We start from the raw sequence: 21,769 nt of genomic DNA, 5'->3' as shown, positions 1-21,769 counted from the left end.
TTTGCAGCTGCTTGTTCCTGGGAACTGACAGTCCCAGGAATGCTGCCAAGTCTCCGGCTGATGGATGAGCCCCTCTTGAGCCTGGAAACCTCCAGACAAACAGAGTGGAGCTGCGCTGTGGGGACAGGCAGCGAGGGGGGAATGGGAGCACTGTGAAGGGTGGCGGTGAAAGCCCCTCTTCAAGTGCATGGAGCTGTGCTGGGAAGAGAGCCCTGGAAACTGGAATTGCTGCGCGGAGATGGGAAGAGCACAGAAGGAGTTAGGAGACAGATGTGAGCTGCTGATGTGATGGGGACCAACGTGCCTTAAGAATGGGCATCCAGACCAATCTGGAAAGGGGAGAATGGGATGATTCCCATCGCAGCTGGAGACTGGGGAACTCCTGGCCACAGAGTGACATTAAACCACGGGACCTGAGAGCTACACATCATCTCCTCCAGCACTGCCTGTGGGTCACTGCTGCCAGCAAAGCCTCCTCAGCTGAAAGGCATCTTAAAGGGAAAAGCCAGATTCCTGCAGGGGCTGTGTGGATCATGGGCATCGTGCTGGGAGAGAGTGGGAAACACGTGGTAAGATCCACATGGAGAGGCTGGGGTCCTGGCCAGGCTTGGCTGATGTCCCCTCTCTTGCTCTGCTCTGGGAAACCAAAGCCTTACAGGAGCCATGGGGGCAGCTGAACACCCGTGTTTCCATCCTGCTTTGGTGATTCCTGCCTCCAGTGATGCTCCTGCAGGGAGATGGGAGCCGTTTCCCCCTGGTTCTCATGGAGGAGACCCGGAGCATGAACCATCCCACTGGTCCCCATGGCCAGGACGATGCTCACAGCGCTCCAGGTCAAAGCCTGGCGAGCAGAAGAGCTTTCCAGCCCATGGGAATGGATGGAGGCGGTGGTGGAAGTGGACCTGCTCCGACCTCAATACGCATTCAAGCTCTGTGCTCCTCCTTGCTTGTGTGCTCCCCTTGGGATCCATCAGGGACATGATGCTCCCTGGTGGTACCCAGGCCGCTCAGAGCCCATGGACCACGGTTTGGGAACCTCAGCCTTCGTGTCTCCAGTTCTTATTTCCATGTTTTCCTCTGTAACGAATAGTTCTGCAGCTAATTCCTGATGGGACTATTTATAGCAGCCTGGTTCTCCCTCATAGGTCTGTTTGCTGCTCCCTCCCTGCCTGCTCCTTTGGTATAAATAGAGAGCCAGGGAGGTTTGAATGCTGGAAGATGCAACAGGGAACACCCGGGAAGGGGTGAATCCTTCTCACCCAGCGTCCTGGTGCCCTCTGCCTTGTTCCACCCTCCCCTATAGGCTCAGCCAAGCCTTTATGGGAGGAAGAGGAGGGCCCCTGGTGCTGTGCCAGACCTTACCGTGCCTTGCTATGGGATGATGCTCAGCTGGGGCCAGAAGAGGAGGCAGTGAACCCAAAGAGCTCCAGGGATGCACGTGAGCGCAGGGATGAGGCCGGCGTGGGATGCGGGATGCTCTGTGTGGGTCGGGAAGGGAGGTGGGAGGATGAGCTGTGCGAGAGGGTGAAACACGCTGGGACGTGGTGGGGAGCTCAGCAGGGGCTGCAGCTGAGGAGGGGGGCGGTGGTGGGTATTTGTGGCATCACTTTGCATGTCCCTGGCTCCAGCAGCAGCTTCTCCTCCTGGTGCCTCTGCTCAGCACCGGTTGTGCACCCCCTCTGCCACCAAAGGGGAACCCCGAGCCCTGTGGCTCTGCTCTGGGTCTCGAAGGAGGGACGGGGCTTTGTTCCCAAAGTTTTCCTGGGCTGTGGACAAGCAGAGGAAGCGCTTGGCCTGGCATGAGGGCAGCTGAGGACACCGGCTGCTTGCAGCCTGTGGGATGCACAAAGCAGCTGACCACGTGAATGGATGAAGAAGCGCATCAAGGACCATTAGAGCTGAAGATACCGGCTTGGGGCTGGGAAATCCCTGAGCCCCAGGTCGATAGGGAGGAGGAAGTGTGCCTGGGATGCTTCCCCCCTTCCCACCACCTCCCCTTGCTGCCTGCTGGTGGGAATGGGGACAGGCAGAGCACAAGTGGTTGCTCTTAAGTTCTTCAAGTCAGTTATGAAGCTGTCCTGAGCCCTCTCAGGTTAAATCCAGGAAGGAGTCTGGCTGGGAGAAGAGAATGTGTTATCCAGGACACATGGATCTGCCTTTCCCAACGGAGTAGAGATTTCCATGGGGTTTCCAGGGAGTTTGCCCCTGTTCCCACTTCCCCCCATTACTGACCCTATGTGCAAAGGGACAAAGTGTGGCTGGAACGATGTGCTGCTGTCAGATATCCCAGCATCTCCCTTTTGATCGTGCTCAAACAGCTGGAATAGCAGATCTGTTCCATCCCTGAGGAAAAGGCTTGTTGCTGGTTATTCCCACAAATTAGGAGCTTATGATGCTCTATCAGTAATGATAATTAAGTGTTCTCATCTTGAATTGCAAACTTAGCTGCTCCGTGGGGCTGCCTGTAGGAGAAGGAATTAGAGAGCATAGGGAAAGGTGGTGGCTCCGCTCCTTGGATGCTGCAAGGGCTGGAGCAGCTCTGCTCTGGAGCTTGCCTTTGGGAAGAGGGATGCTGCAGCAGGTACCTGCGGGCTCTCCGCATCCCTTCCCCCTGGCTCCCGGCTCCTCTCCCATTCCCTGCCTGGCTGCAGGGAGCTGCAGTGCTGCTGCTGGATGTGGCAGGGCTGGTGCCTGGGCTTGTGCCAGCAGCAGCCTCACCCTGCTCAGACCAGGAGCAGAGGCTCTGCACCATCACCACAGGCAGGGCTGGGTCAGGATGTGCCTCCAAGGGGTGATGCTGGGGTGGGATGGGAGCTCTGCTCGTCTCGGGAAGGGCTGCGGGTTGTCCTGCAGGGCTAAAGCATCGCATCCGCGTGTCCATCACAAGCTGCTCCGTGCAGCTCCTCTTCGCCTGATACCTGCAGCACCTGTGGTGGGGCAGCATCAGGGAGGGACCAAGCTCTACCTGTTGGTGTCCTGATGGAGATAAACGGGTCTCCAAGGCTCCTGCTCTGGGCTGGCCTGGTCTGTGCTGCTGGATGTGAGTGCTGTGAGGTGAGGGATGTGCCGTGAGCCCTGGGATGGGTTTGCTCTGCTGCTCTGTCCTCTCCTTGAGCCACATCTCAGCATCCAGAGCAGGGCAGAGCCTTCTCTTAGCTCCAGGCTTGTTCTGCTTAGACCCAGATTCCATGGTGGCAGGATTTGCTCCGGATTCAAGTCCCAGCTTGGGTTCAGGACAAGCCTTGGGTTCAGGACTGACCCGTGGAGCATCCCAGTGCGCTTCAGCTCACCCTAGGGAGCGGGCAGCACCTCTTGGGGAGGGGTCAGCACCTGCATCCAGCGCTCCTGCTGGTGGCATCTGGGATGGGAGAGGGGCAGGCACCACTGGGGAAGCAGCAGGGCAGGAGATGGAGCTGGGATGGCTTCTGCGGATGTGACCCTGCTGCGGGAGCGCCTCGGATGGGAAACGGATGTGGGGCATCACCAGTGTCAGGTCATCCACCTAAACTTAGCCCTCAGTGCAGGAAGGGGAAGGGCTTTGAGCCGGGTCAATAAGAGCTCCTCTTCATCGCGCCGTGGCAGCGGCTGCACGCTGGGCCCACGCTCCCCTTCCCTTCAGCTGTGCCAGGGCTTGGCTGCTGCTGCGGCTGGGATCGATACCCAGCAGGTTTCTGGTCCTCACATGCCAAGGGATGGGACGTGGTTCCTTCTGTCCAGAAACAGGGACCTGCTGCTGGAGGAGAGCAGAGAACGCAGCGCTGGAGCGGGTGGTGGCAATAACCTCACAGCAACGGCACAAGAGGTGCAGGCTGCCCAGCTCCCCAGCGTTCCAGGCTCGGTTTTCCCAGCACCGAGTAGGATGGGGCTGAGGAATGAACCTTCCCGTTTAACCCTCCGCTGGCTGGGGGCTGCTCCGTGTGCTCACGGATCCTCACCAAAGATTGATGTCCCTCTTTAGGAGAGCTCTCCTGGAGCCGCTGCGTTTAACACGAGGGGTAAAGCCCCCTGAGGAGGGCGAGCTCTCTGCGGCAACAGGGGAGGAATCCTCGCTGTAGCCTGCAGTGAAATAAGGAATGCTGCGAGGATGCTGGGCCAGGGCCCCCTCCTGTCCGGCTTCTCCCATTGCTGGCACAAGGTCCCCAGGGCAGGGAGAGACGGGGCTGGGACAGTGAATGGGGCAGGATGAGCAGATGGTGGTGCTGGGGAGGAGCCCCTGCTCTGGAACCAGCCCCAGAGCAGCCGCAGGGGCTGATCCTTTCCCAGCTCTCCCCTACCAAGACGGCGCCTGGAGCCAGCAGAGGAAATAGATGCTAATGGCTGGAGAAGGGCCAAGCCCTGATTCACGGTGGCCTCGCCTGCCCTGCAGCCATCTTCTGAAGCACAGAGCTCTGCTCTTTCGGAACACGTTCTCCCACCTTTCCCCCTTCCTGCTTCCTCCCTTTCGCAGGGCTGGATTGCACCAGGATGCGCTGGCCACGGCCACGGAGGTTCCTGGGCAGGAATCACAGCAGCGCCCGTGGTGTTGGGAACATCCATCAAGGATCACAGAGCCCTCGGCAAGATTCAGTGCGCTTCGTAGCGTACAGGGCACATGTAGATGCAGGATGTGTGCTGCTGGGATGGGGAAGAGGGGATGTGAGCGGGGAGGCTCTCAGATGTAATCAGCCCCATTAACAAGTGAGGAACCCCGCTGAGCCTCCTGCCAAGGCAAGGCTTTGCCAGAGAGGAGCAATGACCTGACAGTAGCCATGGGGGAACCTGAAGTGAAAGTGCTTCAAAGGCGCTCAGTCCAAAGAGAGGTGGCCGAGCTCTTCCTTAAAACAGAAGACTCCTGGGAATGTCTGAGGTTTCACAGCCCTCATTCACCATAGGGAGCTGCACGTCTGATGCTGCTCGCTGTGTGAGCATCCCATGTGCGGAGAGCCTCTGCCCATGGCTGCGGTGTTGGATGCTCTGCTTCAACCTCGGCACCACAGGCAAGGGACGCAGGGACAGGCCAAGGGGAATGGCTTTAACCTGCCAGAGGGGAGACTGAGCTGAGCTCTTAGGCAGAAGCTCTTCCCTGGGAGGGTGCTGAGGCGCTGGCACAGGGTGCCCGGAGAAGCTGTGGCTGCCCCATCCCTGGCAGTGCTCAAGGCCAGGTTGGACACAGGGGCTTGGAGCATCCTGCTGCAGTGGAAGGGGTCCCTGCCATGGCTTCAGATGAGCCTTAAGGTCCCTCCCAACCCAAACCAGGCTGGGATGTGATTCCATGATCGTGGCAGTGTTAATTCAGGCAAACCCGTGGCTCTGCTCAAGCAGAAACATTGCAGGGATAGATTGAGAATGGGACGAGCATCAGTGAAGGGTGACTCTTCCCTGCGTGCAGGGGAAGCCTGGGCTCAGGTTCCATCTTGCCACATCCAAGAGGAAGATTTCTGCTTGTTCTCTGGCACAGGAGGCAATTCCCTGCCTAAATGGAGCTGTCGGGAGCTGTCTGGATGTCAGGGGCAGGATCTCAGAGCATCTCAGCAGCAAGAGCACAATCCAGGAGCACCAAATCGGCTCCTTCTCCAAGAAGGGAACCAAGGGCTTCACCTTCCCCCTGGAGATGCTTATTAACCAATAGGTAAAAGCCTAAGGAGTGGGCAGAACGCTTGTCTGCATCATAGACTTTTAAATAGCCTTTAACTCAATCTGCTCCTCAGAGCTGAACGTTAAATGGCTGCAAATGGACCTGGTGGGAAAACACGACCTCATTAAGTCTGCGCTTCATCCATCTCGGGCTGGAGCAAACAAACCACATGCAGATAGGGCTGCAAGCAGAAGGAGGGGGAAAGGAATAACAGGGAGCTGCAGTCTCAGCCCAGCGATGGTCGGCATCGCCGGCGCATCCGGTTCCTCCATTTTCCTACTGGAACCATGGGGATGCTCAGATCAGCCTGGAAAAAATAACCCCGAACTGGTGATGGTTTGGAGAAAGGCCAGGTCCAGTTATTGCTTTATTGCAGAGACAGATTCAACATACCCTAAATTATACATAACACGGGGCTCATTGCGGGCACATCGGGGAGCTTTGGGCTGGCTGGGAAAGCTTTGTGAGTGGTAAAGAAACCAGGGAATAGATGAAAACCCAGTAAAAGTGGGTTAAACCAGTGGTAGAACTTCTGCTGTTTGGGACTGAAGATGATGTCCAAAGAGCAGCGAAGTGAACCCCAAGAGGAATGTGGAGCCGGTGGGTTAGTGGCTCCTCCATCCCTCCTTCTGTTGAATTCCAGCAGTAAAGCAAAGAGATCTGCATAAAAGGATGGCAAATCCGTGACAAACCAAAATGCAGCTAAACCAGGGCATGGAAAAGGCAGCCCCAGGGGGCTGCAACATGGAATTGCCTTGATACTTGCCTGGATCAGGCTGGCACATCCCGAGTCACCGCGGCCGGCAGAACTAGAGCAGAGTTAGGCTGGGTTTAACACGAGGTTGTACCGTTCTCATACTCTTTCCATACGGTTTTACTCTTGGATGTCCCCTGGTGCAGTTTCATGTCTGGACGCTCATTTAGCAGAAAGTGAACGCCTGCAGGCAGCTCTTATTTGCTCGGTCCTGCATGGATTTAAGCGAGCATCAGGAATACGGGGGAGCTGCTCAGCCCCTTGGAAGGGCTGCATGTATTAAAGCCTGATACAGGCAGCGGTGAGCGAATCCTGAGTAGCTCCGAGTGTTTCTGCAGCCATAGAGGAAGAAATAATTACCAGCTCTGGGGCAGAAAGCGGGGAGAGCTGCAGAGCATGGAGCATCCTCCTTCATCGGAGGCGGGTCGGGAACACCGACACTGGGTGCTTGGCTGCTGCTGGGGTTGTTTTGACATGGCACTGCCAGAAGCGACGCTGGGTAACGCACGTCTCCCATCCCGCGCGGTGATGCTGCAGGAAGAACTTCCTTCAGGACGCGTTCCTGTTCCGTTCCTCTGCTTGTGGGAAAAGGCAGAGCGGGGAAGCTCCTGCAGTTTGCATTGGAGGAGGGATTCATCCTGCTGGGAGCAGGGAACACGAATGCGGGTGCCTGGAATTGCCTCCAGAGCTGGGAGCTCTGCAGGGATGCTCGGGTTTGCCCATCATCACTCATGCAGCTGAGGTTGTCCACGTCGGGTGTCCAAACACCCTTCTCTTTCTGCTTGCCCAGCACCCACCCTTGGGTGGGGGTAAATCCATCCAGAATGGGGTTTTTCTCTCTTTTTGCCATTTTTCCTCTCTTTTTGCTATTTTCCCTCTGTTTGCCATTTTCACCTCTTTTTTTTTTGCCATTTCCCCCTCTCTTTTTGCCATTTTTCCTCTTTTTGCTATTTTTCCTCTTTTTGCCATTTTCACCTCTTTTTTTTTTGCCATTTTCCCTCTCTTTTTGCCGTTTTCCCCTCTCTTTTTGCCATTTTTCCTCTTTTTGCCATTTTCACCTTTTTTTTTTGCCATTTTCCCTCTCTTTTGCTATTTCCCCCTCTCTTTTTGCCATTTCCCCCTTTTTGACATTTTTCCTCTCTTTTTGCTACTTTTCCTCTTTTTGCCATTTTCACTTCTTTTTTTTTTTTTGCCATTTCCCCCTCTCTTTTTGCCATTTCCCCCTCTCTTTTTGACATTTCCCCATCCCTGCTATTGAAGGAGGCGGGATCACCATGAGCTCCAGAGGACCACTAAACTCTCCCCTTAAACCCTACTGAGTTCCTAATTCCTCCTCATGGGCCACCGTTTGGACCCCGTTTCCTTTCTTTCCTCTGACGCTGCTTTCTAAAGGACTTGGCTGTCTGGAAGAGCCACCAGACCTGAGGTGTGACCCCATTCCCATCACACGTTGGCACGGACACGGGGTGACAGGATCGTGCATGGCCCAGGAGCGCGCCTGTTCCCGTGTCCTCGGAGCGGCGGCGTTCCGTTAGCAATCCAGGTCAGTTGTACAGTGAATGCTGATTCCTCTGCCCTCTAAAGCACCCGTGTGTGTGTGTGTGTGTGTGTGTGTGTGTGATCCTGCTGCACGGAGCTCCCCACGCTTCCTTCTCCCATGTGTTTAACACTGCCTCGTTTCCTATTAGCCCGGAGCCTGGGGACAACAGACGCCGCTCATCCGTTCCCATCTCCATGTTCCAGCTCCATCAGGAGCACGGCGAAGTCTGTTCACAGAGGATCCTGCAAGAGAACAGAGATGGAAAAGGCCATTTGGATGGGGCACGGAGCAACCTGCTCTAATGGAAGGTGTCCCTGCCCATAGCAGAAGGTTGGAACTGGGTGTAATTTAAGCTCAGGGCTATAAAAAGGATAAAGGTTTTCCATGGGGAGCATCCCTGTCTCAAGCCTGGGGGCTCAGCCAATGCAGTTTGGCCTCAAAATTGCATCACCACTTGACATTGTCCCTTCTGGAAGCCTCTGCTGAGCGGGACAGCTTGATGGCTCTGGGAAGCAGTTGTCTGCCTGCAGGAATTAAGGGGGATTATTTCTTTCCTTCCTTCTAGCAGGAATAACAGGAATACGAGCGCCGGCGAGGGCTCATTCCCACATGGAAGCAGCTGGCTTAGCGCTCTCGGCGGAGGAGAGCCAAGCATTGCAATGGGGATTCCTGCACTTTCAGAGCAGCAGGGAGATGTTTCTGGATAACAGAGGTAAGGAAATGACTTTGTCCTCCTCTAAGAGAGGAGCTGGGGCTGCCCCAGCCCTGGCAGTGCTCAAGGCCAGGTTGGAGCATCCTGCTCCAGTGGAAGGGGTCCCTCCCTGTGGCTTCGGATGAGCTTTAAGGTCCCTTCCAACCCAACCCATTCCAGGATTCCATGGAGGCAGTTGGTGGAGTTGAACTTCTCCCCCCCCCCCCCCATTACAGCACATAAAGGACCAGATGGGGACTTCTCCCCTCAATTAAGCTGAGCTTAATAGAAAGATCCCCTCAAAGCCCAGCCCATCTGCATCCCCACACACCTCCCGCCCCTGCTGCTGTCTCGGGGCAGGGATGTGATTCCCTCCCTGGAACGGCTTTGGCAGTGTCCAAACCCACCACAGCCCCACGTTCACGCTGCAGCAGATGGCACCATGGTGACACGGGGACCTCCGCTCAGCCCCGAGCAGGATGAGCAGTTTTCCCGCTGGATGGTGGCCCAGGGCCAGGTCTCCAGATGAGCAGAGGGTTTAAGGGTCACGTACGTGCTGCCATCAGCTCTGGCCCCATTGCACGACCAGGGAGAGCGGTGAGCTCCTGGCTGCGGCTGTGATTGGGAAACGTGTTCCCTGCACAGCCCCCATGAGATCTGTGGAGGTTGGGAATGACCCCCCCTGAGCTCCATTTATTGGATCTATTCATAGAAGCATCGACCGGCTTGGGTTGGAAAGGGTTTGGGCTGGATGCTCCAGGTCTGCTCTGCTCTTCCCGTTTGGAATTGCAGCCCCTGCCCATGTGGATGCTGCTCTGGGGGTCCCCTCTACCCGTGGACAGGGTTTGGGTGCATTGGTCTCATGGCTGGGTGACCTGGGTGGGAACAGAGCCTGGCTTCCCTCCCGTGTTCGCTTTTCCTCGTTGAGCTTTGTGTGAACATCCCTTAGCAACCAAAGCAGTTCCTAAGGGTGCCTGCATCCCCATCGCCTTCACTGAAGCTCTCCAGCAGAGGCGTCTCTTGCAGCCGCACGAGGCTTGCGTCCAACTGGAGAGGTGGGTAATGGGGAAGGTCTCCGGGATGCCACCCTTGGAGAAGGGGGAAAACCACCCTGAAGACCCCCTGAATCACTCTGCTGTGCTTGGGGAGCTGGGCAGGAGCAAACCCAGCTCTGGGGACCCAGCCTCTGAGGGCTGCTCCTCTGTAGGTCACAGTTGTCAGTCAATGATGCCTGTTAAGAGCATTAAAAGTGGGTTTCCTGCCCGAGACAAGAGCCTGTTTCCCTTAAACCTGGTGTCATGGCGGGATCTTCGAGCATCCTACACCTTATACAAACCAAACAGACCCACATGCCCCGTGCTGGGAGACCGTCTGAGCCCTGCCACTTGAAAAGCCCAGCGTTCCCAGGCCGAAAGTGCTTCAGAGAATGTAAATGCATTGAGGTCGATGGTTTCAACCTCTGAGGATACCCGGAGCACGGCACAGAAATGAGCAATTGTGCTTCCTTGCAGGCAAATCCCAGGGCTGCTGTAATGTTGTCACCTCTGCGAGGCCGTGTGGCATTAACATCGTGCCGACGGCACGAACCGCGGCTTCTGTCAGAGCCAAGGGGAAAAGAGCCCGGTGATCCTTTGGGAATGTCGTGCTTTCGGGGTCAGGTGGGTGGAAAAGGTCCCTGAAGCCCTGGGGAAGGGTTTTAACCGGCTTTGAAGGAGGCAAAGGCTTTGGGTTAACTCCTCTCGAGCGCCTGTGGGGAAGCACAGATGCCTCCAGGCTGTTCCTCGCAGTGGAGCTGTGCCGGGAGGAAGCAGCCTTTGGAAAACTCATCAGATGCTGACAACCGATTGTCCTTACTCAATAGATAATCTAAGGCTGATTCCAAACGGATCCAATTCGCTGATTAACTTACTGTGCTTTGCTGGGGGTGCACCGGGAGCTTTGGGCCTCTCTTATGCCATCTCCCTCTCCTTGGCTGCGTGCTTCGGGCTCAACCCTTTCCAAGTGGTGGGGTTTAACAGTTTCCACCCCAAAAAGCAGCTCCCCATTCTCCTGGTTGCCTTTTTCATGGCATCCTTGGATGGGTTGGGTTGGAAGGGACCTTAAAGCTCATCTAAAGCCATGGGCAGGGACCCCTTCCACTAGAGCAGGGTGCTCCAAGCCCTTGTGTCCAAGCTGGCCTTGAGCACGGGCAGCAGCAGCATCACCCCAACAGCTCCAGGGGCCATTGGACTTCAAAAGCTCATGTGAGGCCAGGGATTTCTTCTGCCCTTTTCAATGTTAAGGGGTTGAGGAAACAGAGCAAAGAGCCTTCGGTCTCCTCCTCCTCAGCTCAGTTCAGGCTCTCCGGCCTGAGAGAACGCTGTATTTTACAGGCAGTGATTTTGTGACTCAAAGGGTGCCCTCGTCAGAAAATGGACCTGCCTGTTTGATGGCTGTTGGAAAGTGCCACGTGCAGTTATTGTGCTGTATAAATAACACAGCATAACGCTGGGGCTCAAGGACTCCCAGGGAGTCATTGAGAGGGAGGCAGAGGCCGGTGAATGAGAGAAGGTTCAGGAAAGAAAAAAAAGGAGGGGGGGTTATAACAGAAAAAGGCCAAGAAAGAGCTTTTCCTGCTGCAGAAACAGCTCCTGAGCTGCCCAAAGACTGGGCTAAGCATGAACACAGACCCTGGGGCTGAGGGATGGGGAGAGGGATGTCCTGGATGGGCTTTTCTGCCTAAACTCATGCCTCACTGTGCAGTGGCCAGGGCTGCTCTTGGAGTTAAGGTGGGTTGTTTATGCCTCAAGCTGCCGTGTAGGGAGGGAGGAAGACTTTAAACCCCCCATTAATGATGGTGTAAAGGAGGTGAGAGCTCACCTGGCTGGGGGGGGGGGAAGCGTTTGCATCCCAGAGCACGGCGGATGCGCATCTCCAGCGCTGCGATGTTCCCCCTCCAGGTGAGCCCCTTGCTCGGCACTGGAACCTGTGCGGATGGGGCACGGTAATGCAAACCTTCTCTGTCTGCTTGCACCTTTCCCTGGAGCAAATCCAAGGCTGCTGCAAATACAAAGGGATTCATCACTCTCCAGCTGTCTGCAGCCAGCAAACCAAGAGCAGTGTTTGACAGGGAGGAATAATTACCTTGCCAGCTTTGCTTTATCCACACTTCAAATCCAGAAGGGAGATAAAGGCACGTTACCAATGGCTCAGGCGAGGAGCCCATCAGGAAGAGCATCAAGTGCAGCTGGAAGCTCCCGCATCCTCAGGAGATGTGCCTGTGGCAGGCGGCTGGAGGGATGAGGGGCTCTGCAGATGCCATCTCCTCCACATCTGATCCTTCCTCTCCGATTCATTCCCCTCCAGGGACCAGCTTTTGGTTACAAATGGCTCCATGGTGCCCAATTGAAGCCTGGCAGCGTGGATTCCCACCCAGCCCGAGGAGCAGCAGCCCCGAGTCAAGCCTGTGCCAATGCATTTTGCTCGTGCTTCCCACCTCTTTAATTAAATTAGCAGGAACACGAAGGGTTGCCTGACCCTTATTGGGTTAAATGAGCTGGTTTCCATGGCAACCTGCTTCGCAAAGCTCTGATGCCTTGCTGTCTCTCCTCCAAAGCCTTCACTCCTCGCTGGATGCTTCTCTGTGGCATTGGTAGGAGCTGGGAGGACCAGGCCTGGGAGGGAGGCAGCTTCCCTCAGCCTGCTGGGACCACTGGAGAGCCCTCATCCCGCAGTGACCTCGGGATCTGCTGCCCCCAAAGCCGCCCCATTTGGATCCTCCAGCTGGAGGAGGACAGCAAAAGAAGTCATTTGAGCAACCTGGTTTAGTGGGAGCTGTCCCTGCTTGAAGGGATGAGGCTTGGGACCTGACCCAGTGGATGATGTCCCTAGATGTCACCAGCTGATCTTTGAAGGTCCCTTCCAACCCAAACCTTTCTGTCATGGGGTCCTGGAAGGCACGAGCTCAGTGAGGAGCTTTAAGATGGGCTTTAAGGTCCCTTCCAACCCAAACCAGTCAGAGGCTCTGATTTGACATGAAAAGGGAAGGGATGGGATGTTACTTGCCCACGTGCCCTCTTCTTGTCCCCAGCACAGGCTACAAGTGGAGGAATAGTTCCTAGAACAGGCAGAGATGCACCAAGACTCAGGGATTAAAGCAATTTCAAGCTCAAAATCTGATTCAGACATTTAACAAGGAGGGGAATCGTTCAGGAGAACATCTCCTAAAGGAAGCAACGCATTTGCTATCGTTTTGCATCTTGAAATTACATTGGGGATGGGAATTCATTTGGGATTCATCCCAGCTATTTTAGCTACTGCTTTAGGCTGACACTGCCTGTTACCTCTGTGACAGGAAGGGTGGCTTTGGGTACTGGGTGAGATGCAGGTGCCTGTTTTAAGCGCGTAGCAACAGGCAGGTGAGTCCCTCCCGTGGGTGTCTCTCTGACCTCACTGCTCCCATGAGGAATGGCTGATTTAAGAGTGACTGGGGAAGCTTCTCTAGGGCTGGAGTGCGTAGCCAGCCCCTGGATACATCCCTTTGTGCTCCTAATGCATAAGGACTCCCCATTGTGATTACTTCTTGCAGCAACAGGGTCATGGGATGCCTCCTGCTGTTGTCTCTGGGTGTTTTGTGGGGCTTCAGCAGCACTTCCCTGCATCCCAGATCCCTTGTGTTTGTGGAGCAGCTGCCGTTGGTGTCACGGATCTGAAGGCAAGGGCAGAGCTGAGGCCACTGAACTGGCCCTGACAGCTTCACCTTGTTACAAGCAGCCAGAAGCCCTCGTAAAACGCCGTTGCCTTTGGCTGGATCTTGTTCCTTCAGTTCGCTGCTGAGGGCATCATCGGTGGCGGCGACAGAGACCTCGCTGCAGCAGTGATTTATCACAGCAGTACCTCCTTCGCCATCTATTTCTTGCCGGGGTTGAAATGAGGTCGGGAGCTGTGGTCTCTGTGCCCCGAGGGCACAAGAAGCTGTTGGAGGGAGCTACACGTGTGTCAGAGCCTGCTCTAAAAGGCATTTCTCTCCAAGGTGTTGTACCAGAGGTGGTGAATGAAGAGCCGGGGTGGGCGGGGGGAAAGGTTCCTCTGGTTTCCCCGAAGGCAGGAACGTGTTCTCCTGCCCTTGGCTCTCTCCTAAAGCCACGCACAAATGAGATGCTGTCCTCTTAGCAGAAGACACGCAGTGGCACAGGTTCTCATCAAAAGATGCTGTGGGTAGCTGCCCAAAATGAGGTCCTACGTGCAGCGCATCGCTAGTTGTGTTGTGTACGCTGTGAGTTCCCTCTAAAGCCAGTCCTGAAGCCTGAACCTGAGGATTAAACAGCGCAGAATGAACCTAAAGCTCTGGCTGATGCAGAGTTAGGATTAGCTCTGGATGGAGGACTTGTAGGTGTTGCTGCACAGCTCAAGGTGATGGAGCATGAAGAGTGGGTTGATGTTTCCACGCACAGTTGGAGGCATCCAAGTCCTGCCCATCAGTGCCACTCAGCAGAGTGTTGAGTCCTGCCATGCCAAGGTGGACTGAAATGCAAGGAGAGGACCCCAGCACCGGGCCAGATGTGCACATCTGCTCTGGTAAGGACTGATGTTAGGTTGAGCCGGTCCCCACATGTCCTACCTAGTTAGGAGGACAGTGATGGCTTCCAGCATCCCTGGGCTCTGCATGGACCCATCCTATGAGATGTGGCTGCTCTCAGGGGCTGAGAATGGACTCTCCATGTGAACCTGAATCTCTCCAAGGGAAGAAGCAGATCCCCTGCTCCTCTCACACCAGGCCCTAAGAACCACAACCGACCAGTGCTGTGTGCTCCTTGAAGACCAAACCCCAGCCTTGGGCAGACAGAAGCCTCCTGTGAGGATGCTCAGGCTGTGCCCATGGTGCAGCAGCACACAGAGGCCTGAGACTGCAACCACGAGACCTGGTGAGGCCCCAAGAGCTGGTGATGGACACAAAGCTTGGGCCCATTCTGCTGCCATGAAGTCATCATCTCCTCACTCACTCGCAGAGGCAGAGGGAGCCGGGAGCGGAGGGGAATGGCTGCGGGTGCTGCCGCCGCAGTGATAAATGAGGTCGCTTTGAGAGCACTTTAGAGCTGGGTGGAAGATTCAGTTGCTCCCCTGCCAATTGCAGCCTGGGAAGCAGAATTGATGCCGGTGGAGCCCCAGCCACCAGTGAGGGTCCCTCGTGCACCCGCTCCGAGGAATGCTGCTACCTGGGAGCTGTGAGCATCAGGATCAGAGGAAGAGGAGAGACCCGGCTGCATGCACAGCACCGAGGAGCCCGTCTTGGTCCTGGGACTAGAAACCGAGGTTTGGGGTCACCTGTGAGGCTTGTGCTTTAGTTTTCCCCTAGGAGGTGGGTGAGGAGAAGCTGCAGGTTTGGGATGCTGAAGCGCAGGCGTTGGAAGCCGCAGGCACGCTCCATAGGAGGGATGAGGGAGTGCTCCCCACCACAGTGGGATGTTGAAGCCCAAGCTGACACTGCAATCAACCCCCCTTGCTCTGCCTGTGCATGGCACAGGACCTGGATGTGATTCTGTTTGTGATGAGGAGCTGATGTTGGAAAAGGTTTGGCACCTAGGGAACAGCAGCAGGATTGGTGCCTGGCCCTATCCCTCCTGTCCCAACACCCTCTTTGTGCCTGAAATGATGAAGGAAGAAGGGGATAGATCAAAATAGCCAGAATTCCAGGCACAGCACAGAGCTGATCTGGCCCAAGTGTGGAATAACTGATCCAAGTGGGAGCAGAGGGGGTGGAGAAAGGGAGAATCCCCCTTTTAACCAGAGGATTCCTGCTTAGTGCTTGGTAAAGCCTTTGGGAAGAATCCTGCTTGCCTTCAGTGCTGCAAGGAGCTCAAGGAGTCCTGTCCATCTCCTTCCTGCTTTGGATCCCAGCATGTGGCCACGGCGGGGGTGGAACTGGAGGATCTTTAAGGTCCTTTCCAAGCCATTCCAGGATTTTATCCAGATGTGTCCTTGGTTTTCCTGGAATACGTCGGTTTTCCTTCTTGGCTCATCCCCGGGAGCAGCGTCAGCCTTCTCTGGGAAACCACCACGTGGATCTGGGGAAGTTTTGCTTCTCCCCATCTGGAAGCTGGGAATTTTCCCATCGCTGGAGAAGTCAGCTCCAGGAATGTCCCACAGAGGACATCCAACATTCTTGCTTTCCCACAGGGGATTTGCCCACCAGGTTCGATCCCCCCCTGCACATCAAGCTGAAAGGATCTCCCTTTACAAGGGCAGGGATCTTGGGAACTGGTGTTTCCTACCAGTTTGAGCCAGTTCCCACTGTGTTTTCCCAGTGGGAGCCAGCGAGTGATGACCCGACCAAGGGAAGACACCTGTGGTGGCCTCAGCTTCATCCACCCCATTGAAGGGCAGTGGGGTTGGACAGCCCCACGGGTGATCCCTCGAGCTCAGGGCCACTTCCCACACGTGGTCCAGGCAGGAGCATCCATCCAGGCATGATGGGATGGGCTGCGTGGTCTCCACGAAGCTGCACTGTGAAGCCTATCCCCTAATTCAGAGCCTAAATGGATCCAGCAGCTCCTTGGGCTTCGCTCCAGAACACTTTTCCCATTGGATTTCCAGGAAGGCTGTGTCTGAGGCACCTGCTTAACTGCAGGCAATGGCAGAAGCCCTGCTGCATTCCATAGTTAAATGTTTGCTGCCACCTAATTGTCCCTTATTACACAGAGCGTCTGAGGCAGAGCCTGGCTGCTGGCACTCTCCCCAGCGTGCTGAGCTTCAAAGGAAGCTGCAGGAGAGTTTCTTTCTCTCCAAGCACAGGATCTATTTAAAATGGAGCCATCTCCCAAACTGTCAGGGCATGGGGAAGGAGAAGGGGGGAGCAGCAAACCCCGCGGGCTAATTATAAGCACTCAAATATAGGCGAAAAGCAGCTTGCAGCGAGCTCAGCGAATGACAACAGCAACAACGCTGAGCTCGCTCGTACCGACGAGCACCAGAGCCCTGGGGCGGCTGCAGGTCTGGGATGCTGCTGGGCGTTTGCATCCAGGGATCAGCCTAAAAAGCAGAGGGGATCTGGCCTCAGGAGCGGGCTTCCAAGCATCCGCGTGCCCCATCCCGGGATGTGGGAGTTCCTTGGGTGCTGCCCCTCTAAGGCAGGTCCAGCCCTCCTTGAGCGCTGCGCGGCTCCGCATCCTGCCCGCTCGCAGGGATCCCAGTGGGAACGCGCAGGGTTGGATGGAGCGCTGAGTTTGTGCTTCCCCATCGCCGGGGCTCAGCAAAGGGCTGCGTTTGCACAGGCTTTGGGCGAGGGAAGCAGCGTTTTCTCAGCTCTAAATACAAATAGAGGCAAGGCTGCGCAGGGGTTTTTTAAGGCATGAGCAGCCTGTGTGTGCAAAGCAGCTCTATTTTCGGCTGCGGCAGCTCGGGAAGGGCTCGTGGTGCTGCGAGTTGAGCTTTTGGGGTGTTTCATGCCTTTAGTTTACAGGCTGCCTGCAGGAAATGAGCTTTAAGCACCGCTCGGAGGGGTGCGATGGGAGGGCAGCTGAAACCTGGCTTTGGGGTCAATGGGTTGCTCCTGAGACTCCACTCAGTGCTCGGGGGAGATGGGGCTCCAGGGAATGGGATTACATCTGCCTGGATTTCAGGAGCCAAGCCGTGGTGGTGGGGAGCAATGGGCAGCTCGTGGTGGGACAGGTATCTGCTGCCTGACTCACTGCTGGCTATAACGGCACCAAAACCTGATGAGCTCATTGGAGGCATCACTTCAGGGCTGTGTGAATTTGGGTAGATGAGTCTCAGCAGTGGGTTTGCCAGCCCCAGCGACGAGGGCTCAGCAGAGCTTCTGCTTCCCTCCAGGAAGAGGCGCTAAGATGGCTCTAGGCAGAGTGGGAATCACAGGGATGGGCACTGGGGTGCAGGGAGGGAGAACATCGCTGTTAGAACATGGAACGTGCCTGGGACCACTCAGGCTGGGGGTGGTATCCCCACCATTAATCTCTCTCCAGAGTAGGATATTCCCAAGCAAAACCTCTTGGGAACAGCCCCTCTCCTGTGCCTGGAAGTTTAGAGAGACCTGGCTGGCCCAAAACCATGCTGGTAGCTGCCCAGTGAGGATGAGAGTCCCTGTGCCAAGGGATGTCTGACGCTCCCAGATTTACCAGTGGGGATGGAAACACAGGGCTGCACTTCCAGCAGGAGACTGGGATTTGCCAGGCTGGGAGCTGTGGACTCCTTCAGGCACCCAAAACACGAGCATCATCTGCATCGCATCCTCTTACGAGGCCCAGCTTTGGGGAACACATTCATGGGTTCATGGATTCATGGATTGGGAACGTGCTCCAAACATTCTGGTTGCAGAAAGCTCCTAGGAGCAACAGAAATTGATTCTGGCTTCAATTCGTCATAGCAAACCATCCCCAGCTGGGCACCTCATGCTTGGAGGTTGGAATGAGCTGCTCTTGAGGTCCTCTCCAACCCAGCCCATCCTATGCTGCTTGCCCTGCCTTCAAAAGGAGCGTTTTGCTGCCCTCTCCTGCTCAAACCCGGGCAGAAAAGGGGCCGGATGGTTTGCGAAGACACTTGGAAGTGACCGGGTGGGAAGGGGGCAATGGCAATGCGATGTTTGAGGGCTCCCTGCTCCCTCCAGCAGCCAGGGGAGCGCCCAGGGCACTTGCACCTTGCCCTGATGGGTGCCCCTTTGCAGCAGCCCCAGGCTCAAACTGGGGCTGGTGGAGCTGAAACCCATGAGTGAGAGCATGAACCCCCTCCCAGCTCACCCTTGGCTGGTAAATGCAGCTTCTGGCTTTGGGAATGATGCGCTCAAGGAATGATGTGCTCAAGCTCTCCCCAGCCGCCTGGCCCTGCTGTGCTCTGAAGACGAGCCTGAAGCCCCTCATTGATGGGAGAAAAGGCCAGATAAGGGCTTTATCTGGGATGTCTCAGCCTGGGAAGAGAAATTGCAGCATGTTTCAGCCTGGACATCCCCCCCCTGGTCTTCGTGGCTGCCTGAAGCAGCGTGTGCTGTTATCAAGCCTGCCTTGCTATCGTGTTCCTTAGGTGACAATCTCCAAGCGCAAGAGAAGAAGAAAGCAATCGCTTATCGGCTCAAGCCTGTCACATCAAGCCTCTGTGCCAGGGACTTCCCATTGCTCGGGCGCTTCCAGCAGGGAAGAACGCTGGTGTGAATATCCTGAGGGTATTCAGCTCCTGCTAAACGCTGGGGGTGAGTGGCTGATGCTCTCCACAAGGTCTTTCGGTGGCTTTTTCCAGGCACTGACGGATGCTGCTGCTGCTCCTGTGGCATCAAGGCTCTGGCAGCGGAAAGAGATACTCGAGGGAAAAATGCAGGAAAACGACCCGGTTGTCAGAGCCAAATTCCTGATTTCCAGCACTGGGGATGAGCTGGGTGCTGCAGAGACATCCTGGGTTAAACGCAGGATCAGACGCTCTGGCCAGCAGGATAAAATAAGCCATAGAAGTGTATGGAGTACTGAAGAAGCCCAATGGGATCGGGGAAGAGCTGTAGGGGTGGCTTCAGGTGGCACCAGAAGCTGCTGCCATGGCATTGCCATCATACACTGTGGATCATCTCCGGCAGAAACAGCTCCATTGCTCCTGGAAAAACAGTCCTTGCTCCAGTGGGAGATCATTCCGGATCCAGCACGTGCACCTGGATGTGTGTTTAGTCTCCACTTCATCCCAGGCCAAGCTGCCTGGCCCAGTCAACCCTTTCTGCCCATAATCACCCTACCCGTGGTGATGCTGGTGTAACTGTGAGTCCCCTGAAGCCACTTGGTTCTCCCCTGTTAGACCTGATCAAAGCACTGGCTGATTTGCCCATTGTGATGGGGTTTCTCGGTTCCCCGCTGCTGCTTTGACCTGCTCTGCTCAGCTCTGATGGGATCTGTGCAATGCACAATAAGGATTTGGGGCTGGCCTTTGCTGGAGACCTCCCTTGCTCTGTTTTCCACCTGACTGATGCCCTCCCTGCATCCTCATCACTGCAAAATTCCTTCTTTAAACAGGTCCTGGTCCTCTCTGGAGCAGTTGGATTTGTTTGGATTTTTCTGCTCATGCTCTGGAGAGCAAACTCCCATCAGAAACCCCATGCCTATCATTTCTACTCAAGCTCTTGCAGTGCCCTGCCAGGCAGCACAGCTCTGCATCACCCAGTGACAAGAGCCCTTTGCCTTGCAGGAGATTTATTCCCCAGGAGATGGAGCAGCCATCAACCATCTCAAGAGTGCCTCTGGCATGTGGGGCAGGTTTAACTGGTTGGCTCCTTTTAGTTCACTCATTCTGCCCTGATTTTGTCTCCATCAGTCCCTCCATGCTTCATGCCTTGTGTGGGACCTCCCATGGTCCCAACGTGGATTAAGCACACGGGGATTAGAGTCGAAGGGATGTGGCAGAGAAGGCTGTTTCTGTCTTGGCTCAGCTCAGTGATGCTGGTATCAAGCTGCTGTATCTTGTCTTGGTTGATGCCTGTGGGTGCAGAGGGAACACAAGAGTTAATATAGGTTATTATCTTTAATCAGGTGGGAATCTGTTGTGTGCACATGCTCTGGGATTAGGCACAGCCTGGTGTGAACCCATTCCAGAGCTGCTGCCAGCAAGAGACACGTGCATCCATCTCCCTTCCTCATCTGCCGCTCGCCCGCGTGTCGTGGGAGTCCCCACTGGTGGAGCTGAGATTTGCTTTAGCTCCAGGCCCGGTGGAGAAACAGGGGCTGGCTTCAAGGGGCTTCTAATGCCAAGGTGAAATCAGACACATCTGAGCACCCCACCCCCATGATCCCAGTGCCAAAGCTCAGGCTCTCCAGACACTTTGGGAATGCAACAACCTCCTAAGTCTTTGCCACAGTGGGAGCTCTGAGCTCAGGACTCACCTGGTCTGAAGGTGCAGCAATAGCCCAAGTCCCTGATGGACAGCAGCAGCCTCAGCCCCAGAAGGGCCTGGGTTTGGTGCCTCCTCTTGCCCCATCTCCTAGGAGAGGGCAGGGCGCAGATGGGATTCGGGATCTCATTCCTTCCCTCGCAGCTGCTCCCTCATTTACTGAACAAAGGATTCTGAGGCGGCAGAAGGACGTTATTTTGCCCTAATGCCATCATTAAGGGCTTGGCAAAGGTCCTCCGAGCTTGTCTTGTGTCCTGTTGGCCACCTGATGCGGCGTTAGGACCCGCTCCCTCCCAACAGCAGGCTCCAGCTGTGCTCCTGCCCAGATACTGAGGCTCCCGGGGCCCAGATGTTGCATCCATGCCCTGAGCCGTGTCCTACCACCACCCGTGTCTGCCGCCCATGGGCTGTCCTCTGCCTTTCCTGCCCTTCTCCCTGGTTTTGTCGGAGCTTGTTTACCCGTTTCAGCTCAAACCCTCCACAAGCTCCAGCAAAATGCTAATCAGAAGCATTAACTGCAGCTAATTGAGCTGCTGCTCTGATCCTCCACAATTAGCTCGTGGTACAGCACCTTCCCTGAGCAGAGCTGGCTGAGGCAGGATGGGTGCCAGGGAAAAGAAGATCCAAGAGCGAGGAGAAGCGTTTCTCCTCCAAGTGAAGATTATCCTTGGGTGGTGGTGGTGGGGTGGGGGGATTGACCACTAAATATTTGCTGTGGAGAGAGCCCGCTGAGCTGGGGCTGGGGGGCACGGCAAGGGGAATGGTGGGGGCTCCATTATTCACTGGCTGAGTGTGCGCCGGGAATGCAAAGGGAGCCGTCGCCGGGAATCTCGCCGGAGATTTGTCACTGGCAGGAAAAAGCAAAGCGGTGACAAAGGGGAATGTTCCTGCCCCGTGATGAATTGAGCTGCCACCAGGGCTTGATTATCACATCCAGAACACGCCTTCCGCCGAGCTCCTGGTGTTTGCACACAAGGAGCATACATTGGGTTGGCAGCAGGACCTGGAGAGCAGCAGGCGCCGGGGCTTGCAGTGCCTGCAGGAATCACTGTTAATAACTGCCCTGGCTTGGGCCTCACCGAGCTATAGGGGCAGCCCCTTGCACCCTCAGCTGATGCCTTGATGAGTGGTCAGTGTTTTGCTTGTCCATGGATCTCTCTAACTCCCTGAGACAGGGAGCTCCTAACGATTAGAACCAGACTTATAGGCTGCTCAGAGATGATTCAAGTTGTCACAATGCTTCATGAGGGTGGTCGAGGAGAACTGCAGGCGCAAACCATGCAAGAGAAGCAAGCTTCGTGTCTTCTCCAACCCAGGAGAAG

At 55.7% G+C, this 21,769-nt stretch overlaps 1 long non-coding RNA gene across 1 annotated transcript; it reads left to right on the top strand.

Annotated features, from left to right (window-relative positions):
• The first annotated feature begins 7,560 nt into the window (after positions 1 to 7,560).
• On the top strand, positions 7,561 to 10,486 carry LOC134170851 (uncharacterized). Its single transcript, XR_009967393.1, has 2 exons — positions 7,561 to 8,620; positions 10,111 to 10,486. It is a non-coding gene; the product is annotated as an uncharacterized LOC134170851 (long non-coding RNA).
• The last annotated feature ends 11,283 nt before the right edge of the window (positions 10,487 to 21,769 follow it).

The sequence above is a fragment of the Pezoporus occidentalis genome, unplaced genomic scaffold (genome assembly GCF_034315485.1).
Source record: "Pezoporus occidentalis ecotype Australia unplaced genomic scaffold, CSIRO_AGI_Poc_V1 ctg391, whole genome shotgun sequence".
Classification (NCBI taxonomy): domain Eukaryota; kingdom Metazoa; phylum Chordata; class Aves; order Psittaciformes; family Psittacidae; genus Pezoporus; species Pezoporus occidentalis.
Note: the sequence above shows the minus strand (reverse complement) of the source record. Positions and strands in the feature narration are given on the sequence as shown.